Source organism: Egretta garzetta, unplaced genomic scaffold (genome assembly GCF_000687185.1).
Source record: "Egretta garzetta isolate BGI_Z169 unplaced genomic scaffold, ASM68718v1 scaffold133, whole genome shotgun sequence".
Classification (NCBI taxonomy): domain Eukaryota; kingdom Metazoa; phylum Chordata; class Aves; order Pelecaniformes; family Ardeidae; genus Egretta; species Egretta garzetta.
The window spans coordinates 483,147-495,999 of NW_009259111.1; the positions used below are offsets into that span (position 1 = coordinate 483,147).

The window sequence follows — 12,853 nt, forward strand, 5'->3', positions numbered from 1 at the left end:
GATGTCAGGGCCCTGAGCACATCACCAGTTCCCTGAACACCTCCTTGCAGGGTTGCGTTGCCTGTGCTCGAGGTCAGCATTGATGTAGCACAGCTGTGCAACCTTGGTTTAGACTGTTGAGGAAACAGCTGTGTGGAAGATGTGAGAAGGAGGGGCCTGTTGACCTCTTCGCTTGGATGCTGTACTTAAGCTCAAGCCATGCCCTTGGTCCTCGCCTGAGCCATTTTGCAGCGATGCTTGTGCCTGGCAATGTACCTTTCTGACCCAGATCCTCAGCCATGGATTGGACGTCCTGGCTTGATCTCAGGTCTTTTTCATGACTGTGGACTTGCCTGGTGATCATTGTGACTGACCTGGCTGCCATTGCTGGATCTGATCCGGACCCTGCTGTGCTGACTTGACTTCTGGCTTGACCTCAGACGGTCTTCATCACTATGGGCTTGTCTGGCTATCTTGACTTTTGGCTGAACGTAGCTGCTGTCAGCAGACCTACACAACTCACCATGCCCTGGGTACTGTGGGACTCCACCACTTTTTCGTGAGGATACTTCCCCTTCCCGCCTTGTTTCCATACTTGGCATCTGCCTTGCCTTCTGTTCTGGAGCAGTATGACATTGTTGGTCACTGGCAGCTGGTGGTTCTTCAGCTTTCACTTTTTACTTTGTAAAAGTCTTGAGAAAGTTGGTATTTTGGTATTAGTTCTTCACAATAGGTTTTGATACCTTTCAAACTAAAAATCAAGTTTTGCAAGTCCTACAAGAGATGTAGTTGTGCACCAATACCTGACTGGTATAGTTTGATTCTGAGGAAGAGATCTTTCTTGATCTTAAAATATGTACACTGGTCAGACTTTCAGCATTCTGCAATAAAGCTGGCTTCATCTGTTAACAGCCTTTCCAACGTTCTATTGCTTCCCAATGCACTACCTCAGAAATTAGGATGTGAGTTACTGGACCACAATTGTTTATGTATCGCAAAGATAAACATCCAGCAGTTCAGCGACTGTTGACCTATGGAGAACGCAGAGAAATTATCTGGTGGAGATAATATGTGATTTTTTTTTTTTTGTTTCAGTCTCAGTACAAAGAATCACTGTGCTGAGTGAGACCTCAACACCACTAGACAGCAGAAGTGTTCAAGTGTGAGGTATTTTGCTTTGCTGAAGAAAAGGAAGAACTTGTAGTCTACTGACTGTCACAATTTAGGGTGCAAATTAGTAGACATGTATATATCAAAAGAGTGCAATACTAGTAGTGCTGTCAAAGGTGAATGATTTACAAGGCTGTTAGGGTTAAACTGCATCCTATATAGGGGAGAAACTGAAAAGTGTAGTTGAGTGTCGCATGTAGCTTAAGAGCGAGAGAACCTGAATGCTTGGGAAAAGAGTGCACTTTCATGTGAGATCATAAGATGCTGCCCCAAGTGGTCTCCATCATAAGCCCTTAACTTATTTTCTTCTTCTGTGGTAAGGGGGGGCTTAAATACCAAGATGGAGATTTTCTAGAATAATTGGATCCAAGCACCATTTTGCATTTTTGGTAGTCAATAACAAGCAGGATGCACATATTTTGCCTTTCCCCAGAAGCACAACCCAATTGTGCAGTCTTAAGCTTGCGGATATTGGTTTCAGTCTCCCTTCTCAGCCCATTCCCTATTCCCCCAGTCTCCCTAGCTCAGCCCATTCTTGTTCAGCTCTATTAAAAGACCTGTGAGTCTACAGCAGTTTTTGTTTTTCAGCCTAGTGTTTTGCTGAACAGGGTTATCCGTGGCTTTACTTTTTATACTAACAGTTATTATTTTACAGATTTTTATAGATTTGCACTCTCATCTTGTATACTTCAAATAGTTCCTAAGGCAGATTGATCACATATGGAACCATGTCAAGAAAACAATAGGCAATAGGGCCAAAACTTACTACTGTGATTAAGACTTTTTTTTCTTTAGGTAATATTTGACATTTTATACTTAAAAAACCCCAACCAATGACTCTTTGTAGATAGTGTAATTTTCATATAACTTCGGTGTAAATTTTATAAGATTATATAACATTAAAATCTAATTCATTTTACTATGATTATTAGAAAATACCAATCCAATCAAAAAGGGAAAAACTGAATTATGATGTTCCACAAATTAGCTAACTTTTGTGATAGCTAATTTTTAAACTGACAATACTTGTAGGACATGCTATGCTTTACATTTTTATTCTGAATGAAAGTAAAAGGAGTTCTGCTTAAAAAGTGTAGCCTCCTTTAGAAAGCAAATCCCAAAATAACCCAAAATCTGAGAGGAATAATTAAATTGTTGGTCATATTATTGCTCATATTGGCTTTTAAAGGTTGCTTTTGAGCATTAGGTTTTTCTGCTGTGTTTTATCCTTTTATTTTGCTCCATATCATAGACCACATATGTTACCATTTGCTGCTTTTTACATCAATATTGTTCAGAGAGAGCAGATTGTCATTACACCTGCTTAAGCTACAGAAAATGCGAGCATCGAGAACAAATATAAAAAGGTTATGAATCAATTAAGGCTGGAAGATAAAAGATGATTTCTAACCATAGGAGGAGAAATTCTGAAACACCTTCCATTGTGAGTAACCATGACAGGCGGTATCACTTGATCAATTTGGAATTGTCTGATATAGTCATGACAGTAAAAGGCCAGACCCTTTCACTGTTTGTAGACCCTTCGGTCCCATGTTTCTAAATCCGGGATATATTAAAATACCCAGAATTCTTGCTTTTGACTACATTTGTTGACACTTTGAAGAATGTTTTCTGTTATGTAATAGTTTCTCATTATTTTAATTCTGGTTTAGGGCAGATACAATTTATATATAACCCATCTCATGTAGGGTACTTTATGCCAGCGGATGTCTGTATTGAATTACTGTATAAATGGCAAAAGAAGTTCCTGATAAATACATATGTGTATTTGTATGGCTGGGAAACATTATGAAGGGGTCACTGCACAGTCAGCATGTGAGCTGGTTTCAGCTTGTTGACTAAGAAAATCCTAGTGTCTTCAAGAGCAAGAATTGTTTATCTTTTAATACTTCATTATGTTCAGAAATAATGTAGGGGCAGCTAAACAGTGAGAGATTGATTTAGTCTGCGCAACATATGAAGTGACCAAATGCAGCATTTTCAGTACAGTAATACCTATAACTGGGAAATGCACGAAGATCAGAGAGTTGATGTGGGGCCCTTTCCACATCTCATGTTTGTTATGAGACTTTTTACCTCTGTCAGGTTGTTTACAGACTTCTTACCCAACTCACTCAATTTCTTCTTTTCTTTCCAGAAGATGTCATATGTCGTGTGATGGGAACATATATACCCTTTGTTGGAATTTAACAGCATGTATGATTAAATTAAATTAAGACAGTGTGATTGAAGTATATAATCAAGAAACTTCTAATCAGTCTTTGATCTTAATAAACTGTATGCTCTGCAGCCTGTGGAACCTGGCACCACATGTTGCATGAGTGGACGCTGGTGGCTTATGTTTAGTTTCGGTTTAAATCCCAATGGCTGGTGAGCTGTGATTAGCTCTATAACCCAGCAAAAGAGAATTTGCCATTCAAGCTTTCCAAGTAGATTTGTGTAGTCTGTCAAAGAACAAATAGATTACCAAGGGATTTGATGTGGCATTTACTGCTAATGGGCCCTTACTGCTGCAACAGCAGAACAAAAAGAAAGCGTTCTTTTAGATGCTGTTGGAAATAAAGGGATATTGTCATAGTGAATTTTGTCCAGGGACTCTTTCTGCACTCCCAAGTAACTGCACTTTGTGGACAGTCACTGAGGCTTCATTTCCCCAGCAGCATAAACTGCCGGGCAGCTGGTCCCATTCATGAATGTCCATTTCCAGTTGCACGGTCCTGCCCTATCCCCTGTACTAAAGCGGTGCTTGGCTCACCCATGCTGAGCTATTTTATCGCGCCAAGTCAACAAAATATTTGGAGGGTGGAGGGAGGGAAAGTCACATCTGCTTTCTGTCAGCAGTCTCAGGTTGTGGTTTGATGCTGTGATTGTCAGTCTGTAGCAAAGTGCTGCCATGAGAACAGATCCATCCCTCTTCCAGCTTGAACTAGCTCACCTTGGACCATTGTGAGCTTTAGTGCAGGTGTAAGGAAAGCAGCAGCAGCAGCGTGTGAGTGGGATAAGACCAGCCCTTTCAATGGGAGCCATTAGAGCAGCTTACAATCAGGTAATGTCAAACTATTCCTTCAGTACCTGCTGCTCAGGTTTTTTACGTTCTTTTGTCATAGGTGGATGCACTGAGAGCTCTCTCATTTCCATATAATCCTGGTGCTGTGATGCCAGCTGACAGCAGAGAGGATTCTGAAATATGTTGGGAGGCAGTGGTCGATATTTCTTGCAGTGTTCACTGTTCTGCAGAACAACAAAGCACATGAAATAAGATGCTCGCTCACTTTTTATCCAGTCCGAACTTGTATTACTAATGTCTCTTTTAGGGAGACAAAATGTGCAGTGGTTCATTTTAAGCAAATTACAGATCTCGGAAGGAAAAGTTATCTGACAAAAGTAAATACTACTGTTAAAGTAAAGGAACTTAAAGCCGTGTATTTGATAAAATGCGGTATTTAATGAGCTGGTTTTTTAATAGGAAGCTTTTCAAATAAGATGAAAAATAATAAAATTATATATTACTGTTTGCATTACAACAGTGAGGTGACATTTTTTTAAAAGATTAAGCGAAAATTTCTTTTGAGGTACTTGAGAAGATGGTAATTTTCTATTTATAGTAGGACTTGAGAAAACACTTCTCCAAAGAGTGAAAACAAATTAATTTTTTCCAGAGATGGGAAAAATGTAAACTCCAAAAACCAAATGTCTAATAAATAAACAAACATATTTAGCAAAGGCAAAAGAGGCTTACCTCTGCTTAGAGAAAATACTGATCCTACTCAGAACAGATTACTGTTCTTTCTACTGTTGCTGGTATGAATACAGAAATAACCTTTTTTATTATTCCAAAGCAAACCTGATAGCAGTTAAATCATGAGACCTTGCAAAACTTTAAATTTCAAAACTTCAGTGTTAATACCTGTGCTGAAGAGGAAAGAAAAAGCAGTTCTATACAAATTTCATTCCATTTGTTCTTGTAAAATAATGTTTAAATGATTGCTATTTAGTTGCACTGTGGGCCCAGTTATCAGTATCTCCGAAGGTGAGCAAAATGTCAAACGATTTCACAAGAAATTTTTAAAAATCGCTAAACATTTTGCAGAGAACCCAAATACTGTCTTTTAAGGAAAAAAAAAGCAACTTTTTTTACTTTTCATGTTTATAGTGTTTCACACTTTCCTTAGTTGAATATTTGTGGCTTTATGGTCCATGAATATCAACCAACAGTGGCTGAAGGTAGCTCTAACAGAACATCCCTACCAGTCACCTCCGTTCTTGTCTTTGCATTTGTTTGATTCCATTAATATAATGCTTCAGTAGTTATGTCCCTTGAGAAAGACTGTGTAGTCCTTAGGCAGGAAACAGATATGTGTGCAATTTCTTGTGTATCCTTGACCATTTTTCCTGTGTACAGTTCAAGAATGGCAATACTCTTCTCATTCTTGGATATTTTCTTTCTAAGGATCATAATGGTATTACTCTTGCATTGTTTTTTTAAAGGACATTTTGTTAAAGGACGTTTTTCTGCTTTAAATGAATTCAGTCAAATTATGGGTATCCATTTGCTCCATCAGGATTTAATTTGTATTATTTCTACTTGGAATATTTTACAATCCATTACATGTGGCAGTCTTTCCTATATGTTATACTGTTCTTTTTCATACTGCAGCTACTCATAATTCTGTGGGTTTAATTCTCTATTTTGCCTATCTGGTGGATTTGTTCTTAGCTATGAGTGAAATACTTGCTTTTAAAATTTTATGTATTTTATGTATTTATCTCAAATTAGTGACTGTAGTTTGATTAAAATCACTCAATACTTGCTGTTTTATATGTAGCTGCAAAGATGATAAAAATACCCATCATCAAGGTAAAAACTCATAAAGTCTTTTCATTGGTTGGTGAAAGGGAAATGTGCCAATTTCATACCTTTAGCACATACCTTTCTATTTTTAGAAATTCTGGTTTGCACGTTGTGCCTATGATAAAGATTAGGGTTTGAAGATCAGGATCTATGATATGCTGGTTTCTGTAAGCGGACATCACCGTACCAGCTTTCTGATGCTACCTAGCTAACATGGCTAAGTCCCATAAAAAGGCTGTCATTAATGTGTAAAAGTTGTTTAGGCTTTATTCTCAGACAGTTCTTGAATTGTTGAGATTGACAATGAGGGGTTAAATATGGTAATGTCACTTTGATGTGCTGCTTCCTTATTAGGTAACATACTTTGCTAATTCGTTTATATGCAGAATAATTTCCAGTAGTCTCTAAAAAGCCATGGTTGTAGCTTTGCTTTCTATTCATCCCACCATGGCTTTGAATCTGTGGTCAGAAAAGTTAATATTTCTTTGCTGTAATAATATTCCTGATTTCTAAAGTGAAATTTTAAAAACAAATTGGGTGGTTTGAAAAACTTTTAATGCTCCTCCTGAAGTTTAAAATGTCTGTTGGTGGCTGAACAGAAATCCTCCTTTACTTTCAGACAGCTTACCGTATAGGAATAAATTTGGAGAGCTGGTAAATTCAGTATCTATTTTTGATTACTTAAATAAGTCAGCAGTTGCAAATAATTTCTCCACACCAAATTATGATTTTAGATTTGCTATCAGAATAACGAAAGATAATTTTGGCTAATTTAACTGCTACAAATACTGTTTTATAGCATGTGCTTATTTTTCCAATGTATCTTTTAATACCTGTGGGGAGAAGGTTTCACAAAATATTTGGTACAAACAATAAATTCATGTTTCTTAAAAGAGCAGTTCTAAAGAAGGAAAACCACCTATAAAACTTGCAAAAATGTGGGAACATTTCAGTAGCATTCTCCCACCTTTGCTTAGGGAAATTGGCAGCATTTCAGTTCATTAGTAGGTATCCATTATCCCAGTCCACTCAAATTTTTTTTTACAAAATTCTTTCACTGCGTTTTGGTTAGCGTGGGCCTGTGAAGGTTGTACAGAAATTCTGTATCCTGATGTTCGTTTGGTACAGGATTATTGTTTATCTCTACTTAAGAATTTCTCAGGGCTGGAATACTAGGTATTTATGGGATAAACATCCAAACCAAATAGCTTCCTATTTTAGGTATCTTACTAGACAACTAAATAACTAAGCAGAAGATGAGATGTGAAAATAAATCCTATTTCAGCAGAATATTTTATAATGCCTGTATGTGTATAGAGACAGACGGTAAGACAACAAAAACTTCTGTTTTAATCTGGTAGTTAACAGTTCAATATTGAGAAATGCTGTTTGCCACCCCGCATAGGAGAAAAAATTAATCTTTGATTTGTCTGAAGATTATCTTCACCTTAACAACTCTGAATTTTGTTTTATATGCAAACCTACTTTGGCGTTTTCTTGGCATTTATTCTTAACTGGAATTTGATTTTGATCTGTGTTCAGTTAAAAAAAAAAAGAAAAGAAAATACAGAAACAACATTTAAAATAAAGTAGCGAAATCCATTTTTAGTAGCACCTATCAAGCCTGTCTGTGTGAGCCAGACATACAATCAGTTGGAACATTCAATTGGTAATGCAGGTTATGTTGGTGTAATTCAAAGTTATTGCTTTTCATGTGAATTTGGCATTTGCCTCCCTGCCATGTGAGTACTTTCTGTATATGAAACCATTACTTGTCTGTTTTACCTTCCATTGTCTTTTCTGCTTTATTGAGAAAACTCACTCAACACACTCATATAAATCTTGAGCTTATCAATCTCGTTTCATGTATGTATAGCTTTACAACTGTGCATGTGAAATGGTTTTGCACTTCTTTCTTTCAGGGATGAAGACCTTATTAGCTAAATATTTTAAATTTCTTTAGCTGTATCACTGTCTCTGGAAAAAGAAAAGGAGATCATGTTCACTCAGTGTATTGGAAGGCTTGTATTTGAAGGCTCAAGAAATCCAGAGGGCTTTTGCTGCTCCTTTAAGTAGGTCTGCAGAGGGATTTAATGAACATGGTAATAATGAAGTGATATCAACATGCAAATGACAGACGTCACCCTGTGTCTTAAGTAGATCATATACTGTGCTTAATCCCCGTTTCCTTCTGCCCGTGTAATTTTGGGTTTGGATGACAGCCATCTGCTTTACTCGGTGTTGGCAGAACACAGTTGATATTGTTAGACTTTGGTGGAGCAATAGTGGTAGGAATATTTATCCATCAGCTGAAGAGATCTTTTTTATACATATACTCTTTTTCAGTCTTTTTGATATGCTGTTTAATGATCAGTTGGCTTTTATGGCATTTATACCAGAATCTTTCTGTGTGGTCCTCCTGCTCCTTACCTCTTCCAGCCCTCTCCAAAGGCTGGTTTGTAGAGAAGCCTTCATTCTGCCCTGCTTCTTACAAAGAACATGCAACGTTCATGGTTCGGATACTGAATTGCCTTCACTTCAGTTCCAAAATCAAAAGTTTATCTCTAAAAATGTGGTTTGATTTCAATACTGCTGGTTACACCCATGTTTGCTTCGATGTGCTCAGAAATTAGTACAAACACTTCATTCATGAAATGTTTGATTCTTTGAGGGGGTCTTTGCTGAAGGCCCTGTGCTGTAGAGACTGCTTCTCTTCCTCCTTAGTCTGACAAAGATCAAAGAAGTTAATCTCTTGGGGTACTTGTCTGACTCATGTTCTCTGTTACCCAGCCAGAAAACAGGATAAATTAACCCTCACAAAACTCTCTACTGGCACAGCTAGATTGCTCCCCATTTGTGAGCAAGTTTGGCTATATTCTCATCACACAGCGTGCAGTGCAGTCCTACTCTAATAACAGAACTGTATACTTTTCTAAATGTGAATTGATCCTGATCTGAGTGACTTAGCAATTTTGGGGGTTGTTTTAACTGTGTGTAGTTCATTGGAGATACCGTGTAATTTTTGGATTGACAAATGAATGCAATTTGGCAAGGATTACCTATATGAATATTGAGTACAATTGTTGCCTCTTGTTTATTAGTTAAGCTCGTATTTTGTTCATTAGCAGTGCTATGCAGCTAAATCTAACAATAAAAATGAAAAGAGTTTTGTTTTCTGTACTTTTTTCCGAGTTATCTTTAGAGCTTGACACTGCCTGGCACAGAACTTGTACTATGCACTCTCCAGTGGCCTTTCAGAAAGGCTTTTCAGTCTTTGTTGACCCGTTTCCTGGATTAGTCTGGCTAAGTTATGGATTATTTTCTGTATTAAGCTTTTTTTTTGTGTCCAGTAATTCAGGAATGGCGTATTGGCATAATATAATGTATTCAACTAGTTGAGTTTCCAAACCTCATGTTTATAACTCTTTACAAAAGTCTGAAGAAGTTAGTGCTAATGTTTTGGTTCCATGCAATACAGAGGACAGTTGTTAACATGTGTAATACACTTTGAGTTTGGGTTTTTTTTTAATCATGCTTGAATAAATACTTAAATTCTAGAACAACAGGAAACCGGCAGAGTGATACATTTGTTGATGTAGGATGTCAGATAATTTAGTACAAATTACAGATTCTTTGAATGCTTGAAAACAGTGAAGGTCAGGAAGCCTCCATTCAAAATTTTCCAGCGTATGTATAATATTTTACAGGATGTCTGTCTGTAGACTGCAAAAGAGTAATCTGTAAAAACCAGCTTGTTTGTTGTTTTTCGTGTTGTCTATTTATGCCCTGACAAATTAGCATCGGATGTAGTGTGGAGTCTAAAGACCAGTATACAGTTCAAGGTTACAGACAGACACGGTTTTGTCTTGTAGCATGAGGAAACAGGGCTCAGGCTGTTATTTGGAACTGTTTATTTTAAGCAAACAATATGCAAGGCTTGAAACAACACCTTGGTGGCTTGGTCAAATAATTTAATCAATAGTTTAAATGTTTAAAAAAGGAAAGTAATCAAAAGCCTTACTATTTATAATTTTGTTTGATTCTATCAGATGAAAATTTCCTTCACAGTCACTACATTGTTCATATTCCTGAAATATATTTCCAAGTACATGTGGAGCAGTAATTTTTTTATTGAGTTAGTGGCTATCATCTTGAAGACAAGCAAATTCCAGATTAGAAGTCTGTATTATACACTCGTTTTTATTTATTTTAAATTCTTCTGTATAGTATACCAATTATTTAAAAAAAAGAGAGAGTGAGGGAAGGAAAACAACTGGTACCAAAGCAGCTGTCTGGGCTGTACAAGTTTTTCAGTCGGGGGAAGTGGTTAGCCTGGGTTTCACTGTCCAAGTCCATTTCCCAACTGAGTGGCCTGTTTTCAAGAAGTTGGTCAAAATTGGTGATTAGCTTCTGAATGACAGAACACTTCTGTTAAAAAAAAAAAACAAAAACAAAACAAAACCCCCCAAAACTTCAGAACCTCTTCTTAGGTATAAATTTAATCTTTCTTAGGCCGTGAAGCTTTCAGTCAGGAAAGAAAAGAGTAAGAGCCAGTGACATTCCCATTTTAAACTGGCTTTTGTGAAAGGTACCTAAAGAAGTGACCTTGGTTATTTCTTGGAGGTTTTCTTGAATTGTGTTGTTATTTCTTGTAAGTTATATATTTGTAGATGAACTCTGATTACATGGGACAAGGCAAATACTTTCATTATGGTGTATTCATTTGTATGGTAGGTACCTTGCAGAAATGAAAATAATTTTATTTTCAAATGCAAGCGCACAAGATTCCTGGTCTTTTCTGTTTCTGCTGAAATGTGGCCAGTTTTGGTGAGGTGACTTTCAGCTTTTTATGCATTCAGAACGCAGAAAATGGCTGAGAGAATTTAGAAATACTTTTAGATGGAGATTTCAATCCACTGAAAATTCCAGGTTCAGCTTGAAGTTAAGAACAGCCATAAAGTTACGTCGGTTACATTAGGTAGCTATCGCACATTTCCTATGCAGGCTTCTTGTGCACGTTTGGACTTAGCCCAGATGGGCAGGGAGTTCCCTGCCCTTGGTTCTCTGCTGCTCTGCTGAGGTGTTCCCTTGCGCAGGGATTTTAGCTCGTGATCGATTGCCGGGCAGTAATGCGCATTGTTCACAGCTGCTTTTAACTGCTTTTTCCAAGGACCTGCTAGCTTGGATGTGTGACAGGGATTGCCAGACCGGAGAGGCAATGCTTCTTATCCCTTTTTGATACCTGAGCAGTTGGCCAGTGAGCTTTCCTTGCCCCTACCAGCCTGTTTCCTTGCTTTGGTCATGGCTTTCATCTGTCCCTGCTCAAACTCACAGAGAAGGTTGGATATTTCCAGTGTCCTTACTGTTTTTTTTTCCCTGCTATTCCTTAGAAGACCTGCTAATTTATGATAGCCTAGGTTGCAATTTTAAGACATGCAGAATGGACAAGCATTTTTTTTCAAGAATTTTTAGCTTTAGATATTTTGATCACAAGAGGGGTTTTTTTTAGAGAATTTAGTTGTACCAGATGTCATGAATACTTGTGAGTTTTGTAGGGATTATTTTCCTCAGTAATACCTGCCAGAGCATCAAAGTTTTATAGAGGATTGCTTGAGAATTTTTGTATCTCATTATAGGAAAGAAGTGTCATATGTTTAAAAAAAATATATTCCTAAGTGTCTTAATAAGATGTTTGATGTGGAATGAAATGGTGTAAAAAGCCTACTTAGCTTGAAGAAAAAAACTTAGTTTAAAACAAAATGTATACTCCAAAGCAATCTTTAAAATCTTTCAGGAAAGGAACAAGGGTAGCTCTACATAAAAAGGGCAGCTCAAGTTTTTAGTTTCTTACAGAGATGGTTTTAAACAGGCAGCAGTTTCTAACTTTGTGTTCAAATACATCCATCCATACAGAAGCAAGGATGCTATTTCAAGTTAGCTTCTAACCATTCACTGATGAATGCTATGTCATTCATATAGGGAAACTAGACTTTTTTTTTTTAACACTATCCTTACACTGTGTATTATAAAGCAGTTTGGTTTATACTAACACAGTATTAATTATGCCACTGAAAACAATAGCAAATATTTGCAACAGTAACTCACTCAGCGTTATAACAAAGCTGCCTGTCCTTGAGTGCCCTCAAGTCTCTGCCTTTGATTTCATGAGTGTGTCCTTAGGATTCCTGGAGAATGGACTTTGAAAGCACAAGCTCTTATGTTATTGTTTGACTTGTTCATCCTAAGAATTAAGTCTTTTTCTCAAAAACCCTCTCCAAATTCTTGTCCCTTTATATTTATGAACCAAGCTCCACTCCAGTGAAGCAAATTTTCATGCAACAACGTAGAAGAAAAAGATTTGTCAAAACATGTAATAAAAATTACTTAAGTAAAACAATGCGTTAATTATCATATGAATATAGCGGCTCTCAGGAGTCACACTTCTTATTGGGAAGGTTATTGCAAGATAAGCAGCAGCTTTGTAAAGGTAATACAGGCTGTCTTACTGATAATGCAAGCTATGTCCTCAGGGAAACATCATACATTCCAGCATATTTCAGGAAATTTCATAAATTTCATCGTATCTCATGTATCTGAGACCTGTCTGCTTCTCAGGATGGGACTTTGTTTTAAAGGAAATGTATTTTTGGTTTTCCCTGAAAGCACATGGCTTTGTCTTCTAGGTAAATTATATTGTCTTAGCCCCTCCCCCCTCCCCCCCCCCCCAATCTGATTCGTGAGTCTTACCCTAAATCTAGTGGGGCTTGTTTAAACAGTCAGCTCTTCTTTAGCATATCCTTCTAATGTCATGTACGCTCTTACTGCCCTTTT

General features: G+C 37.2%; 1 protein-coding gene across 1 annotated transcript in view; it reads left to right on the plus strand.

Moving 5' to 3' along the window:
• The window catches only part of SBF2 (SET binding factor 2), a 284,828-nt gene that overhangs the window by 150,042 nt on the left and 121,933 nt on the right, over positions 1-12,853 (plus strand). The window lies entirely within an intron of this gene.